At 46.8% G+C, this 16,745-nt stretch overlaps 1 long non-coding RNA gene across 1 annotated transcript in view; it reads right to left on the bottom strand.

Annotated features, from left to right (window-relative positions):
* Window positions 1-7,274, bottom strand: part of LOC146049859 (uncharacterized) — a 44,160-nt gene extending 36,886 nt beyond the window's left edge. The window contains exon 1 of the long non-coding RNA XR_014466223.1: window positions 7,184-7,274. This is a non-coding gene — a long non-coding RNA (uncharacterized LOC146049859). The remainder of the gene's footprint in view (window positions 1-7,183) is intronic.
* Window positions 7,275-16,745: the final 9,471 nt, after the last annotated feature.

Genomic DNA, 16,745 nt, shown 5'->3' on the forward strand with positions numbered 1-16,745 from the left:
AATCACAGAGCCGCTACAATCCGAGTCACTAAATAACAGGAACAAACGTACAAGTAGGATCCACTCACGTCCACACGAAACGATCTTACATAAGATCAATCCTGACTATATCGGAATGGCACTGTATGCAATATATGGTGATACGTCTGTTATACCCTATGTATCACCCCGGAATGAAGTTATACTGTACACCAGCGCTACTGCGCATTTTTCCATACTTTTGGTCTATGGGCGACGTTAAATTTTTACACGCCCACAGATATGTCACTCGGGAGACATAGGCAGATCTATGAGATCTGACATCTCAAACTGACCACCAGTATGATATCATATCAGCCATGGAGACACACACCAATTGGTACCTCTACCCATCACATAACATATTGGATATGAATAGGAGGAATTTATCTCCCAACGAAATTCTCTGTCCCATACAAACCTCACCGCAATCATCTATACTCTCTTACCATTAAATAAACATCAGCTGAATGCATAACAGAATTGTTCTATGACCAAAATATATTAAATTAACATTGTTTATCTTCATGACCTGCACCCCGCACACACCACACGATATCGCATGAAGGGAACAATTCAAAACCGCTTAATGGACATCATAGCTGTTCCACTACCAACTAATCACGTATATACACTTCAGATATGAATATGATTCTACTCTAGACTTGGCAGTAATAATGCCCCTACAATCCAAGCTGCTAAACGATAGAAATTAACACTTACGTGCATCAAGGGACCGAACTGTGTCCCAAGTTACGATCTCACAGGAGATCAATTCCGTGTGTGTGAGAACTAGAACCCCTCACGTACTGTAAAATCACAAGTCTGTTTCACCCTGCATACCACCCAAGAGTGAACCTACTATACACACATGCGATATAGCGCAATTATCCATAACATAAACTCATGGGCGTTCCTAACCTCCACACGCCCATAAGACATGCTCTCATGAATATGCATGAACGATTTGGTACAAATAGGCTTCCGTACCAGTGTCAGGTTGGTCCTACGAAGCTTAACTGCGAAGCGTACGCAGACCGACTGCACCCGCAGTATAAATCCCCCTGTCTCCCTTCCCCTCTTGAAATGCATTTTGTATATGTCTAGTATAATTGGTGCAAACTTTTGAACGGACGTCACTTTTCAGTGAGTCTGTGGAGCTCGAAGAGCGGTGTGGTGGCGCCACTCACCGCAGCTCCTAATAGGGCAGTGCCTGACCGGCAGTGTCATTACCTGACAGTCCGGTGCGCTCCAGACACCCCTTCGGCAAACAGCAGCGGCGGGTCCTATCATAACAGCCGGGAACCCCAGCGCTGACTTAGCAGCCAGTACTAAGATTGGGCTGTCTAAGTTTCAAACCAGCCAGTGTCAGGGAAAATACACGCACGCTGCCTCATATTACTGGCTCGAGCTGTATTACCTGACTCGCACATGTGAAGCACTTGCCACACACACGAGTACCTGCATTATTGCCAGTACACATGGGACAAATAATTTAATTCTCTCAGACATATTGTACTCGTGGGATTTTTGACAGAATCAATTAATCTGTTTATTACTTTAAAAAGACGCACCAATTGAAACTAGGAGTAATAATAAATACAGAGGACGTTTGACCAGTGGGGATCACTGTGCGAGGATCTAGTATCCTTTTTAACCACACTGTCCGTGTCTTATATGTTTCATTTTAGTCTATATTTCGCAACATTTTATCAGCTACTCCTATTAAAAGTTACTTTTTAAGTGTACAATTCTTTTCTACTCAGTGCACCACTTCAGTGACATTCTCTTCTTTCTCAGTTAATATTGTTTCTATCAATGTCCTGTGGTAGCACCCCCAACATATATTCATTATTATTCAGAAACGTGTTCTAGTAATAATTTCTCTTATATAATAGGGGTTATGCAAATTCTTTAAATATTTGTCTTGTGCGACTGGCGCAAAACCCTCCTCTCGTTTTTTGTTTTTTTGTTGGTTTTGTGGAGCCCGAGGAGGGGGTGGGGGGGGGTGGGTTAGTGAATCTCTGGCTTCTGCTGCTGCCCTGGCCTGCTGTGCTGTATATATCTTTATTTATGCTGTATATATATTTATCTATCTTTATTTATTTATCTTTATTTACAGCTGTCAGCATGTTATATATAGCGCAGCAGCTTCCTTTACAGTGTCTTATATAGCGCAGAAGATTCCGTTACAGTGTCTTATATAGCGCAGAAGATTCCGTTACAGTGTCTTATACAGCGCAGCAGATTCCGTTACAGTGTCTTATATAGCGCAGCAGATTCCGTTACAGGTTCTTATATAGCGCAGCAGATTCCGCTACAGGTTCTTATATAGCGCAGCAGATTCCGTTAGCCACACCCCCAATTCATTACCGGGGGGGGGCGCGAAATATGCCCTTGCTCCGGGCACCATGACACCTAGCTACACCGCTGTCCCCACCCACAAGCAGGAAAAAACATTTAAAATTACATTGTATGGCTTTCTATAGGTGAAACAGGTTGAATCTGAAGGTACAAAAACGGTATTGAAACTGCAATATACCTTTACAACATGCAATATGAAAGGGGTCTAACTGACTTTTGACCCGTTTTAAGACACGTTTGCAAAAACGGGTTGAAAGCAGGTTTTTGCAATGTGAAACCAGCTTATTTTGGGTTATTACCGGAGGTGTTTATGATTTTATAAAATAAAAATACATTTTAAAATTCTATCAAAGGAATTATGGTTCCTTCAAAGCCGTATTATAACGCGCGGTGCAAATCAAAAACTAAAAATGATGTTCAAAAAAATGACTCCGCGATGGACAGAAAACAATTTCGGCCCTTAAGTTGGCAATTCGTCTTGAATAATGATCTTTGTCAGAATCTAGGTTCCCACACGCAGGTAATTATTTTGCTTAGATTTGAAGGCGATTTGCAGACGTGGAGCGGAGGGTTTGCAGATACATTCCGTCCCAGAGATAGTTCTAACGACTTTAGCCGGGCTCTTAGTTTCTCGTAATACAAAGTACATTTTGGAGATTGTACCAGCTATTTGTAGCTGTCAGCGCTGTGCTAAATATATTCCCATAAAACCAGGTCAAATAGCTTAATAAACTGGGAATAAAGATCAGTGCGGGCCCCAAACTCCATCTCTTCAAAACACATGGCCCTGCGCAAACAGACAGAGCCGGTTATAATAATAATTAATCGGTGGAAAGGGACATTTAGTGCTGAGAGCAGGACATTACTGAAATAAGGCAGAGGGCTGATAAGCGGGGGAGTAATGGTACTCAGACAGTCAGGGGTGCAGGGGCCCTGCCCTTATCGCGTGAGATTAGTGCGCAATCTGTGTAGCACTCAGACATTATCAGCCACAGCACCAGATGGGTTTCCCGTGTGACATTGCCGCCCTACAGCAATCTGCCCATTTACCTTTACATTAAAATGATGTGTCATGGAGACTGCTGGGAAAGTCAGGGACGCTCAGGAGAAAGCTGAGGGGGTCAGCCCTACGCTGGAACCCTGCTAATGGTTGTGCGCTTGTGTGGTGCAACACTTGGCTTGCACCGTCGGCTGTCATCTAGCGTCCACCAGCGTTCAAAACAATTGAATTCCCCCCAATAGACGTGAGCAGTGTTAGCCTTTTATTATATAGGACCTCAATCATCTCACTTTCACTAACTCAAGAAAACATTATAATATTATTATATTATACAGAAGACATCAATATCTACAGCAGCAGAAAAAACAACAGATATCCATTGCAGCCAGGTAACCCTAATAAACTGTGATGCTGTCCGTTTCCTGACGGACTCCGGCAGCACTGCTCAATGACAGGCAGCTCCCGCCGTCCTTCCCTGACACCGCCGGTAGCCCCCCAGGGACAACCCTCAGCATCAGAGAGGAGTCAGTGCTAACTTGTCTCACCATCCATTTAACCGTGGCCATGTCCCTTAACCATGGCCATACCCCCTTAACTGTGGCCAGCTCCCTTAACCATGGCCACGCCCGCTGTACCGGTTTATTATTTTTAGTTAAATATTGCGCCAAAAAAAAAAAAAAGGTACTTGTGTATTATCACAGCACCCAATTTGCAAACTCTGGAACTCTCTTCCCAGATAGGTGGTAACGGCTGGCTCAATAAATGCGTTCAAGGCAAAGCTGGACAAACATTTACTGGAGAAAAGCATCCATGGGTACAAATAAGAAATATAATCTGTCTGTAAAATACCAGAACCTACCAAATCAGCAATGGATATCTATACCAGGTTGAACTAGATGGACGCAAGTCTTTTTTCAGCCTTACCTACTATTTAACTATGTATGGCACCGTAGGCAAATCGTATCGCATGCGATTTTTTTTGCTTGTGATGCGATCGCATGCGATGCGAATTTCCTATGTAATTTATTCACTGCTCTTTTTTGCTCGTGGGAGGTGCGATGCATCACATGCGATCGCACCGCATGCAAAAATTGCATGTAATCGCATGCGATTTTATAGGGTGCGATGCCATTTACTTTACTATAGACTTATATGAAATGCTTTGAGATTTAGGCACCCCCCCACTATCCACGCCACCCCGAAGCGTGGTGAGCACAGCGGAAACGCGTCCTCCCGACCTTTTCATACCCCCACTATCCATGTCGGTGTGGAGTCGATTTTATATAGTGTGGCGAGCGCAGCGAGCCACCGAGCCCGAAGCGTGGCGAGCGGACGCGGATTTGGTTACATCTATTCCGTGTCTGCTCGCCACGCTTCGGGCTCGGGGGCTCACTGCGCTCACCACACTATAGAAGTTCAACTCCACGCCAACGTGGATAGTGGGGGTATGAAAAGGTCAGAGGACGCGTTCTGCTGCGCTCGCCACACTTCGGGGTGGCGTGGATAGTGGGGGGGTGCCTAAATCTCAATGCAACTCATATAAGTGTATAGTAAAGTAAATGGCATCGCACCCTATAAAATCGCATGCGATTACATGCGATTTTTGCATGCGGTGCGATCTCAGGCATTTTAGCTGCTATTTTGGACATCTCCCACAGCAATATTGTCACTGAAATGGTTAAATTCATGTATATGGTCTGATTTCCAGTGCCAATGTGTAATGCAGATGTAAAACACAGTATAGTTCATATGGTATCCGGATCATAGGTCGGCGGCATCTAGGTAGACTATCATTAGGTCGGCACGAAAAGGTCAACATGAACAAGGTTGACATTGACAAAAGATCGACACAACCAAAAGGTTGACATGACATGTGAAAAGGTCAAAATGAGTTTAAGGTTAATTAAAAATGCAGGCGCACCGCGACTATTCATGGGAGACAGAGAAGGTCATGGGCATGCCTCCAATGTGATGACAATGGGGGCGTGGCTCACAGTCACATCATACTCACAAAGCCACGCCCCCTTTTGTAGAGGACACGCTCCCTTTCCACTTCTTAGGCCGGTTTCACACACTCCGGCTCCTGCCGGACGGTGAAATCCCGCACGGCCAGGGAGCCGTGCCGCACACATTAGTTGTGAATGGACACTATTGTGTCCATTCACACGGGACGGCCACGGCCCGGCCGCACGGCTGCAGCCGGATCCCGCCACTGGAAGGGACGGCTGCCGGGCTGTGGTCATCCCTTCCATGATAAACTAGTGTGTGCGGCACGGCTCCCAGGCTGTGCGGGATTTCACCGTCCGGCAGGAGCCGGAGTGTGTGAAACCAGCCTTAGAGTCTTGATGTTAGTGAAGTGATAGGTAGACACAGTTTTTAGATGAATACGATGCACCTAACAATATAAAATGGGAAATACTGTAGTTTAATATAACCATCTCTATGCATCAGTTACATAATATTCTGTACTTAAACCAAACTGCGTACAAACCACTGCTACAATAAGCCATTAAGTAAATTCATTTAATCCCCTTTTAATTGCCCATTAAATAGCGTAAACACCACAAGTTCCTCATTGATATTAATGAAATATGACCTGACCTGAAGCTGTCAGATAACCCCATAGCGTCTGTGTGTCCAGAACTTTATAGTGTACACATTGCAATGAGATCTATTATTTATTACATGAGAAGACATCGTATAATCATTAGGTTACTATAACAGCTACAACCTCGGCGTCGGCAGGAACCATAGTGAGTGATATCATATACACACATGTACTATCCTGATTATTTTTAAACTAATTGAAAACATACCGAGGAGCAGACACAGAGGAATATTGTTATGTAGATATAGATGTGGGCGCGCCAGATGTTCAGATAATCTTTCAATGTGCAGAATATAAGGGCAGCCTGGAAAACAGGGGCCTGATTCAGGTTCCAAGGCTACTGCGGCGCATGTCTGAAAAAGTGTTGCAGCCCCACAGAAAGGGGTGTTGCCAGAGGAAGTCCCCCCCACTGATGTCACTAAGGGGGCATGGCTTAGCGGGATTTCCCTCACACGACATCACTTCTAGCCAGTATTACCACAGATGATATCCCACAGTGTAATCAATGCCGGCTCCTTCTCAGTGACAGGAGCCAGACGCAGCATTATAATGTCACACTGCAGCGTTTGGCTCCTGTAACCAGGGCCATAACTAGGGGGGTGTGGAGAGTGCTACCGCACATAGCACCACGAGGATAGGGCACTGTTGTCAATGATCTGTTTTATTTACTTTCACGTGTAACTTAACTCTATGGGGTCCGGCATCTCTAGACCACCCCTGTCTCCTTCCCCTTCAATATTCATGAACCCAAATTGGGAGCACTTTGCCAGTCACGCTCCCCCTTACTAAATTTCAAGATGATGATGCACTCAGGACTCAAGCCCACTACCTGTGGTACTTTAGCTAGACCAGTGGTAGCCAGGCCTAGCCCTCAAAAGCTACCAACAGTTCACATTTTCCAGACAACCTAGCTGCTGCACTCATTAATCACTGACATATTTTAAGAGATACACAGATGGAGCTAATTAGCTCACTTGTGATTCTGTGAGGAGACCTGCAAAACATGCACTGTTGGTAGCTCTCGAGGACTAGGGTTGGCTACCCCAGAGCTAGACACTCTATTCATTGGCTGCACACTACATAGACCTGCTGCCACCAGGCCCGCCGATAGGTGGGGTCTGGAGTCCTAGGCCCTGACAGAGAAGGGGGACCAGACATGATCCTACAACTATAAATATTAAATAGCTGTTTACCAGCTATCTAGCTGCCTCTGATTTCTGTCCCCGCCCGTGGTGTGTCACTGTCCATCGGCTCTGCTGCAGCCAGACTCTGCTCTGGTCTCGGACAGCAGGGGCTGCTGGGTCATGTAGTTTTTTTTAAGTGTCTGGCAGCCAGGCACTTAAAACAAAACTACATGTCCCAGCAGCCCCTGCTGTCCGGGACCAGAGCAGACCAGACTAATGGATGCCTGAAAGCAGTTCTCGGTAAGAGGAGATCATGGTGCACTGCACTGCCTGTGCGGATGAGGTGAGGAGGAGGACCCAGCAAGTCACAGGGATCCAAAGAAAACACTGCAGCATGGATTTCCCTGTCAGCCCCCACCACAGTGAGTACTTGTATGATATATTCTTGGTCAGGCTAATCTCTCTATTGCTTTTCTCTCTCACACGCTCACTAGGGATGGCCATCGTTGCCATTGCCATCGATGGTTGCCATCGATGGCAATTCTGCAACAGGCCATCGATAGTGCTAAACTATGCAATGGATGACCATCGATATTTTTACATATCAATGGTCATCCATTGTGTTTGATTGATTGGCCTGTGGGCCAATCAAAACACGAGGGCGGGGCTTTGTGGGTGTCAGGGGGCGGAGCTATGCTCAGTGTCCCAGCACTTTGAAGAAAAAAAAAAAAAGCAAAACATCGTTTTGCTGATCCATCGATGGAGGGAAACCATCTGGTTCTCCCCCATCGATGGTAAAAGTATTCGACATCAGCCATGAACCATTGATGATTTCGAATCATCGATGGTCGATGGCCATCCCTAACGCTCACCAATTTCCCATATTCATTTTCTCTCACCCTCCCTCTTCAATTTCCACATATTCCCTTCTCTAAAGCCCCGTACACACGGGGGAGATATATTGCTCAGCCATATAGTGCTGAGCAATATATGGCTGAGCAATATATTGCTCAGTTTCTCCTGTTCATCAGCGACCAGAGATGGTCGCTGATGAAAAAGAAACTGCTGGGGGAGCCCGGCAGTGGTAATCAGCTGGTCGCAGGAGCATGTTCCTGCGACCAGCGATCACCACAGGGGCAAAAACGGGAGCGCGCACCCGGTGATATATTGCCGGTGCACACTCCCATTGCAGGCAATATGGTCGCTGAGCGACCATATTTCCCGAGATTTTGCACAAAATCGCCCCCGTGTGTACGCACCTTATCTCTCTCATACATACATACATACATATATACAAGGGGCCCCTGTCTTTTTTGACAGTCCCGTGCCCCATCATTTCTGATGGCAGCGCTGGCTGCCACATCATGCAGTGTAAGGGACAGAGCGGAGCTGCTGCACATGCCCAGTGGTAGCAGTTTCTTCTACCAAGTTTGCTGTGTGTGAGTCCTCAATCAGTGCACTGGGCCAGAGAACAGCTACCAGGAAGAAGAGACAGGAGCCTTACCATGAAGTGGGAGAAGGTGAGATTAGAAAGTGCAGTACTGGTTCTATTATGTTTGTGTATTTATTATGGGATGCTTAACCTTTTGCTCTCCACTTATTTATATTATGTAACTGTGTGCTACAGCCTATACTATAGACAATCTATAGTGTTTGATATTAATACCTTATTCCATACAGTAACTACCACCCTGAACAAACATCGCCAGCCGGGGCTCATACATAAATGATCGATACAATGCTCTCATTTGCACACATTCGGCTGTCACTGAATTCACACAGCAGCAATGTGACCACAGGCATCCTGGTTCCCGTTATCTCTCCCCTGGAGGCTGAGTCCCTCTCCGATAGCAAGTGCTGACCACACTATCGGTAGGGTGACGAGACATACTTTGTGCTCTTAAACTGTCAGCTGCGTATCACTGGCACCTGCCCAGCTAAGTAGCCGGGTGATTTGAGAAGTTGTTAGTGCGGCCTCTTGTATCGCTGTCTGCGCAATGAAGTCACTTTCTCCCACTTGATCAGTTGGTAAAATAAACAGAGTACCGTAAAGGGCCCATTCAAAGAGCCATTATAATTCCATTTTATCTTATCTGACACAAGAGTTAGTGTCAATTACATTCTCTTACGCCAAGAGAAACAAACCAGTTGGGAGCGATAGATTTACTTACGTGCAGTCAGCAAGTCCCATGTTTGCTACAAAGTAACAATGTGCGACTTTCATAACATTTGATTTCTTTATTATACGTTTAATTGCTTTTTCCTTAGCACGTCTCTCCGTTACTCTGAGGTCTGAGATCTATAATAAGGGTTCTCCATTCCAGAGGTATCGTATTCCGGAGCTTGCTGCGTATATGGGAATGGGGGAGAGTTCCCAAAGGGGGATTTCTAGAGTTGTGGCTGCATTTTGGACTTATGGTCGACAGTCATTAGGTCAACACCACTAGGTCGACATACTGGAAGGTCGACAGGGGTCTAAGTCGACATGGCACAAGGTCGACAGGTCATTAGGTCAACACAAGCATTAAGTCGACATGGTCAAGGTCGACAGTCAAAAGGTCGACACAGGGTCGCTGTTTTTTTTTTTTTTTGCCCGAATGTCGACACAGTCAACATGGACACAGTTTTAAGTGCACCACATCCCCTCGCATGGCTCATTGTGCTCGTCATACTATTTGATTCTCCCACCACACCCTTGTGGAAAGATGGGCATGAAATACCGCCTGTCGGCACATGTCGGCTCAAAAAACAGTAAAAAAAACCCATAATGACATTTTGACTGTCGACCTAGACCATGTCAACATAATGCTTGTGTCGACATTGTGCCATGTCGACCTAGACACCTGTCGACCTTCCAGTATGTTGACCTAGTGGTGTCGACCTAATGACTGTTGACCATTAGGTGAAGGTTTTCGTACATTCCTTGACTCACTAAGGTCGACATGGTTGGAAGGTCAACACAAGCATTAAGTCGACAATGAGGAGAATAAAATAGTGTGCCGGGTGCAGTGAGCCATGTGAAGGGATGCCGTATACTCCATGTTCACTTCTGAAAAAACGTGAAAAACTCATGTCCACCTTTTGACTGTCGACCTTCCAACACTGTCGACCTTAGCGATGTCGACCTAAGCCGTCAAACTTCAGTGGTCGACCCAATGCATGTCAGCCTCATATGACCCATACCCTTCCATTAACCCTTTCCTACTACTTAATACTTAAATCTTGCAGAAAGGTTCATTAGCATGGCGCCCCAACCCCACCCCTTAGATCTTTGCGGCGCAGGGGCCGGGCAGAGCTCTAGTCACTGTTTGCCCTGCATATAGCAGAGCCTGGAGGAGATATGGACTTGTCACTATAACATACAGAACCTCTCAGGAAATCGCTTTGTGCAAACGTTCCTCTCATTTACCACCTTCCTCTCCATCCCGTTGTTTGATAGAGGACGATGACATTTTGCCGCTAGAGAGGAGCCAAGACCGCGGGGTATTGTGGTTCATCCATTTGGCTGAATTCCTGTAAGAGACACAATTTAGTGAATGCCGTCAGGCACCTGGCCCCTCGTCAGAGCCTCTGCAACCTGCCGCAGCTCCATTCATCCGGGACTTGCAGGCCTCAGGCAGACTGCAGGACGAGGGGCTGCAACGGTGCCAGGCGATTACGAGCTTTTCCTCCTCATATTTAATTGTATAGCTTGGATCAAAACAATCTGAAAAGTTTTGTTCTTTGTCGGGATTTGGTCACTTTGAGAGTCTTCCATGTATCGTGGAAGGCAGTGCCGAATTTCCCATTAGGCACGTGAGGCACGTGCCTAGGGGCGGCACATGTTTGGGGGTGGAACTTGGATGCCTGTGATAGTACTGTCAGCCTGAAATGTACCAGTTACTGCAAAATGTTTCCACTGCCCTGCACCAGGTTCCATCTTGAATAGAGTGTAAATGGATAGGACATAAATATACTGCCCCTGTAAGTTGTCCTACTTAGTAAATATGTATACATAATAAAAATAAAAAATATGTTACAGTTGGTGGCTTTTTATTATTCTATTAAATTGCCAATCATCAAATGATGACTTGTAGCTAATCAATACAAATAATACAATTAGGCAGGGGGCAGCCATTATTTTTGTGCCTATGGGCGCCCTCACCCCTAAATCCGCCCCTGGCGGAAGGGAAGGCTGGGCCGTATTTTTATACAGGTAATGACGCGTGCTTCCAAGATTCCATATAATAAGGAGCTTTGTGGGTTGTGGGCCCAGGTGCAAAAATATAATGTAAGTGGTGCTGTGTAGTATCGCTGCTGTTGCCGATAGCAGCGCAACGTTGCGGAGTCTGAGCACTAGAGCGCATGTGCAGATCCCTGTAAAAATTGGTGCAGCACCAAAGTTGCAATGTGTGCGGTGTGGGCCGTCCTGGTGTCCATGCCCCTTTATTTTACCATGGCCTGGCCGACCTGTCAGCGCCCCTGCCCATGTTCACTGCAAACACTGCACCCATTATAAATCCACCACTGATATTTCCCTATTAGATACTGTATGTACGGTTTGCTGCAGCAGACAACAGGATATAATTCCACCTCCTGCTCCCGCTGTTGCATTGTTCTACCTGTCAGGTACAATATGTATATTTCTGCAATACACAGCTTGTTGTTCTGCTATTTTCCTGTATAATATACTAATGTATTATTTGGGTACATGCTTGGCCCGCCATAACCCCATTAGCACATTACGCGCACATTGCCTGACATGTGTCACCTGTAGCAGTCACTTTACTTAACTGTCTATAATTTTAAACATTAGTTGTGCGTCACGCAGCGCTAAAGCACAAAGTCAGCGGCATCCGCCACACACAACTCATAACGGCCTCCATGGAGTGGTCCGCGCACAGCGCTAAGTCATTCCTAATGTTCTTAATGCAAATAAAAGGCTGACAGGTGAGCGAGGGCCGTATTCATCTGCCAAATAGAGAAGGTTGTCCGTCGCATGTGGCGTCCCCTGTGGGCCATATTATAGTAGTGCTAGCGCTTCCCGCACAAACCGCGTGACATGATCTGATCTAACAAGCGAGATGTGAATCATTAGCTGCGTACGAAAACAAACCAGAGGAAGCTGTGATAATCCCCCTCCGCTAATCCCAAATAGCGCTCTCCCACTTCAAAGACAAACTCACTGTCACTTGGAAGCCTGTAATGCGTTCTGTCTCAAGTTAACCACATGAGACCATGGATTCCGAGCTGTCAGACGGGATCGGCTAATTGGAGCAAAATTAAAGATTTGGTGACCTCAGATAGAGCCTACGTGGCACATTCCTGTCTCCGGAACCAGTAGCCTGTGTCCGCTGATTCAGCAGCCGTCAATGTGACCCCATAACACTGCTGCAGAGTGCTCTGGTTCCCAGCACCTCTGATAATGCCGGAACAGCAGCTGAAATCATTAAGAGGGGGAAAAAAAGTTAATTTCTGATAAATTATTAAAGGAACGGGAAAGCCCGGTAGACACAAGAGAGACAGCGACCGGCCGATATAAAGTAACCTACATGTATGATGGCGCAATATATTGTGTATATAAGTAAAAAACTTTGAAGCAGGTGGTGTTGTCGTCCCATCGGGTGTGGTATAGGGTTCCGACAGTCAGGATCCCGACAGTCATTATCCCGACTGGCCGGATCCAGACAGCATGGTGAGCGCAACAAAGCCCCTTGCGGGCACACTGCGCTCGCCACGCTGCGGGCACGGTGGCTCGCTACGCTCACCACCTATTCTGTTCTCACTCTATGGGGGTCGTGGACCCCCAAGAGAGAGAATAGCCGGTGGCCGTCGGGCCCAGTGTGTCCGGGTTTTGACTGTTGGGATCCCGACATCTAGTAAATGACTGTCGGGATCCCAACTGTCGGAACCCCATCCGGCACCCATCCCATATGACTTGCAGCACATCTGATGGGACTGGGAAACCACCCAATTCATCAAATGATGAACTGGGTAGAATTGAGGATACACATTAGACCAGTGGTTCTCAAACTCGGTCCTCAGGAACCCATACGTTCACGTTTTCCAGGTCACCCGACAGGTGCACTCATTACTGACTGACACATTTTAAAAGATCCACAGGTGGAGCTAATTATTTCACTTGTGATTCTGTGAGGAGACCTGTAAAACATGAACTGTGTGGGGTCCTGAGGACCGACTTGTGGATAACAAGATACAGCCAATACACAGGTACACCACTGATAATCCAGCACCCTCGTTCTAGCAGTGTTCTCGATTATCCATTTTTCTTGGATTATCGGTGGTATCCCTCCTGCAGTGCGACTCCCCCAGCACCTGCCTCACCCTCTGCAGTCCATCTCCTTCCCGCAGCATGATTCCCCATCTCCCACCTCACCCATCTCACCCCCTGTGGCCCCCTCTCCTACCCACAGTGCAGCTCCCTCCGCAGCCCATCATTCAGCCAGCAGCAACCCCCTCCCACTGCCCCTATGCACTCTCCTCCAGCCTAACCTCCCCTGGTACATGATGTGTCTGGACACGACACAACGAGAGGACGGACCCCCAGGTGGATCAGTTGTATACCTGTACTTCGTGCCCAGCGTACGGCCTGGAGGCAGGAGGGACTGCTTGTTGTATATGTCATGTCTGTCAGGAATGGGTGATCTTGTGTTCCCAGCCGTGACCGTAGTGGGCCAGTGGTGGACGTAGAGAACTGGAACTTGGAAGGTTTTATGTAACATGGATGCATATAATGGAGAAATGATATGATTGAGAGAGAGTGAACATGGAGGGCACAGATGGTACAAAGGAGTTGGAAGATACCCAGAACCGAGGCACTTGTCTAACCCGCCGGCGGTCTCCTCTAGGAAACCACACAAGGGGATATGATTTTTGCTGTTACCAATGGTCAGGTTGTGGCCCTCTGCCTGGGTCTCCTTGTACATAACTGTAGATACACAAAGGGACTGTGAATCAATGGTAACACAATCGGCTAGGGAACCAGTGGTCAGGAAGCATTGGCCTGGGAACTGATGGTCTGGGAGTATTGACCTGGCAACCGATGGTCTGGGAGTATTGACCTGGCAACCGATGGTCTGGGAGTATTGGCCTGGGAACCGATGGTCTGGGAGTATCGGCCTGGGAACAGATGGTCTGGGAGTATTGACCTGGGAACTGATGGTCTGGGAGTATTGGCCTGGGAACCGATGGTCTGGGAGTATTGGCCTGGGAACCGATGGTCTGGGAGTATTGGTCTGGGAACCGATGGTCTGGGAGTATTAGCCTGGGAACCAATGGTCTGGGAGTATTAGCCTGGGGACCAATGGTCTGGGAGCATCGGCCTGGGATTTGATGGTCTGGGAGCATCGGCCTGGGAACTGATGGTCTGGGAGTATGAGCCCGGGAACTGATGGTCTGGGAGTATTGACCTGGGAATAAATGGTCTAGGAGTATCTGCCTGGGAACCGATTGTCTGGTAGTATCTGCCTGGGAACCAATGGTCTGGGGGTTTCGGCCTGGGAACCGATGTTCTACGAATAACGTCCTGGGAAACGATGGTCTGGGAGCAAAGGTCTGGGAACCAATGTTCTATGAATAACGTCCTGGGAACCGATGGTCTGGGAGTATTGGACTGGGAGCTGATGGTCTGGGAGTATCTACCTGGGAACCGATGGTCTGAGAGTATCTGCCTGGGAACTGACGGTCTGGAAGTATCTGCCTGGGAACCGATGGTCTTCTGGGAGAATCAGCCTGGGAAACGATGGTCTGGGAGTAACGGCCCAGGAACCGATGCTTTCGGAGTATTGGCCTGGAAACAGATAGTCTGGGAGTATCGACCTGGGAATCGTTGTTCTGGGAGTTTCGGCCTGGGATCCGATGATTTGGGAGTATCGGCCTGGGCATCAAAGGTCTGGAAGTTTCGGCCATGGACCCAAAGTAAATTGGCCGCTTTTACGATCACTTAACTACCAGGTTCGCCATAAAGCAGGCAATAATTCCGATATCTCCTGCTTTCCATCTTATAACATGTGGACACTTACAGCAATTCTGCGGCGATTTCCACATATATTAAGTAAAGAATAGTGGGATAAATAAGCCCCTAAGTGCCGGAGTCACAACCTCTGAGACATAATATTGGGCCAAGAGGATTTTCTTTGATAGTTTGATGAGAATACCAAAAGCCTTACTAATGAGTTTCTGCCTCTCCTCTCAGATAGTGGCTGTCATAATAAGGATTTATGGGCAGTTTAGGGATCCGGTGCATACCTTAGCAGATAGCACCAGGCACTTACTCAATGTGTCGGAGAGATCATTTTTTTCATTCCTCTAATAAGTGTCACCCCCTCATGTGGGAGGTCTGCAGTGCAGACCAAACTCCGCTGATAAAGTTCATTTTCTCAAGGAAAGTTTCTATCTCTGCCTTGTGGAGACATCAAAGCTTCTTATCAGTGACTTGGAGAAAATGCTGATCCCTAATATTCTCATTCGCAATAATTACATTCTGTGTGAGCTGGGTGCACTGAGGACAGGTCTGCTAAATACAGGGTAACAGTATCGGGTATGGATGGATGGACCTCCCTGACAGAGTAGTAGCTAGGTGACATGGTGCCCTGGGCAAGGGTATGGTTTCACCCCGCATGTGATTGTTCCTTCTTATACTAATGCCCCTTAAACATTATGTAACACACCGTAATACTCATTACACATGATGCCACACATCGTAATGCCCCTTACACATTATTCTACACACTGTAATGCCCCTTACACATAATGTATGGCACACTCCAAAATACCCATTACACATGATACCACACACCATAAATGCCTGTTATACATTATGCCACACACTGTAATACCCTTTACACATTATGCCACACACTGCAAATGCTTGTTATATATTATGCCACACACTGTAATATCCATTACACATTCTGCCAAGCATCGTAATGCCCATTACACATTATGCCACAGACAATAATACCCATTACACATTTTGCCACACATTGTAATACCCATTACACATTATGTCACACACTGTAATACCCTTTACACATTATGCCATATAACATAATGCCCGTTATACATTGTCACACTTCTATGCCCATTACACATTATGCCACCGACCATAAAGTCCATTACACATTATGCTACACATTGTAATGCCCCTTACACATTATGCCCCACACCATAATGCCCACTATACATTATGCTATGCACATTTTAGTGCAGATTACACATAATGTCACTGTAGTACCTCTTACACACATAATGTCCCTAGTAGGACTTAGCGCTCTGCACCGGATTGGCTTCTACCACCACTGCTGCTACCCTGCCACTGGCCTTCACTAAGCGGAGAAGAGCGGAGCACATGCTTCTCCTACCCAGTTGCATTGTCCAGCGTCCATTTCAAAGATGGCATCAACTCACAAATCAATCGGCGCTCGCAGCTTGGCAGCAAATAAATAAGCTGCCAGTATGTGAGCTCATATGAAAGGGCTATTGAACGAAGCGACAGAGTGGGAGAAGAGGAGTAGGGAAGAGAGGGGGCCGGCAGTGAGTCCTGGACCCTCCCACTCATGTCTCCCACACAAACAGCCTTTGCTGGTTCACACGATGTCGATCTAAGGGTCAACAGTATCTAGGTCAACAG

The sequence above is a fragment of the Crinia signifera genome, chromosome 12, assembly GCF_055691185.1.
Source record: "Crinia signifera chromosome 12, ASM5569118v1, whole genome shotgun sequence".
NCBI lineage: Eukaryota > Metazoa > Chordata > Amphibia > Anura > Myobatrachidae > Crinia > Crinia signifera.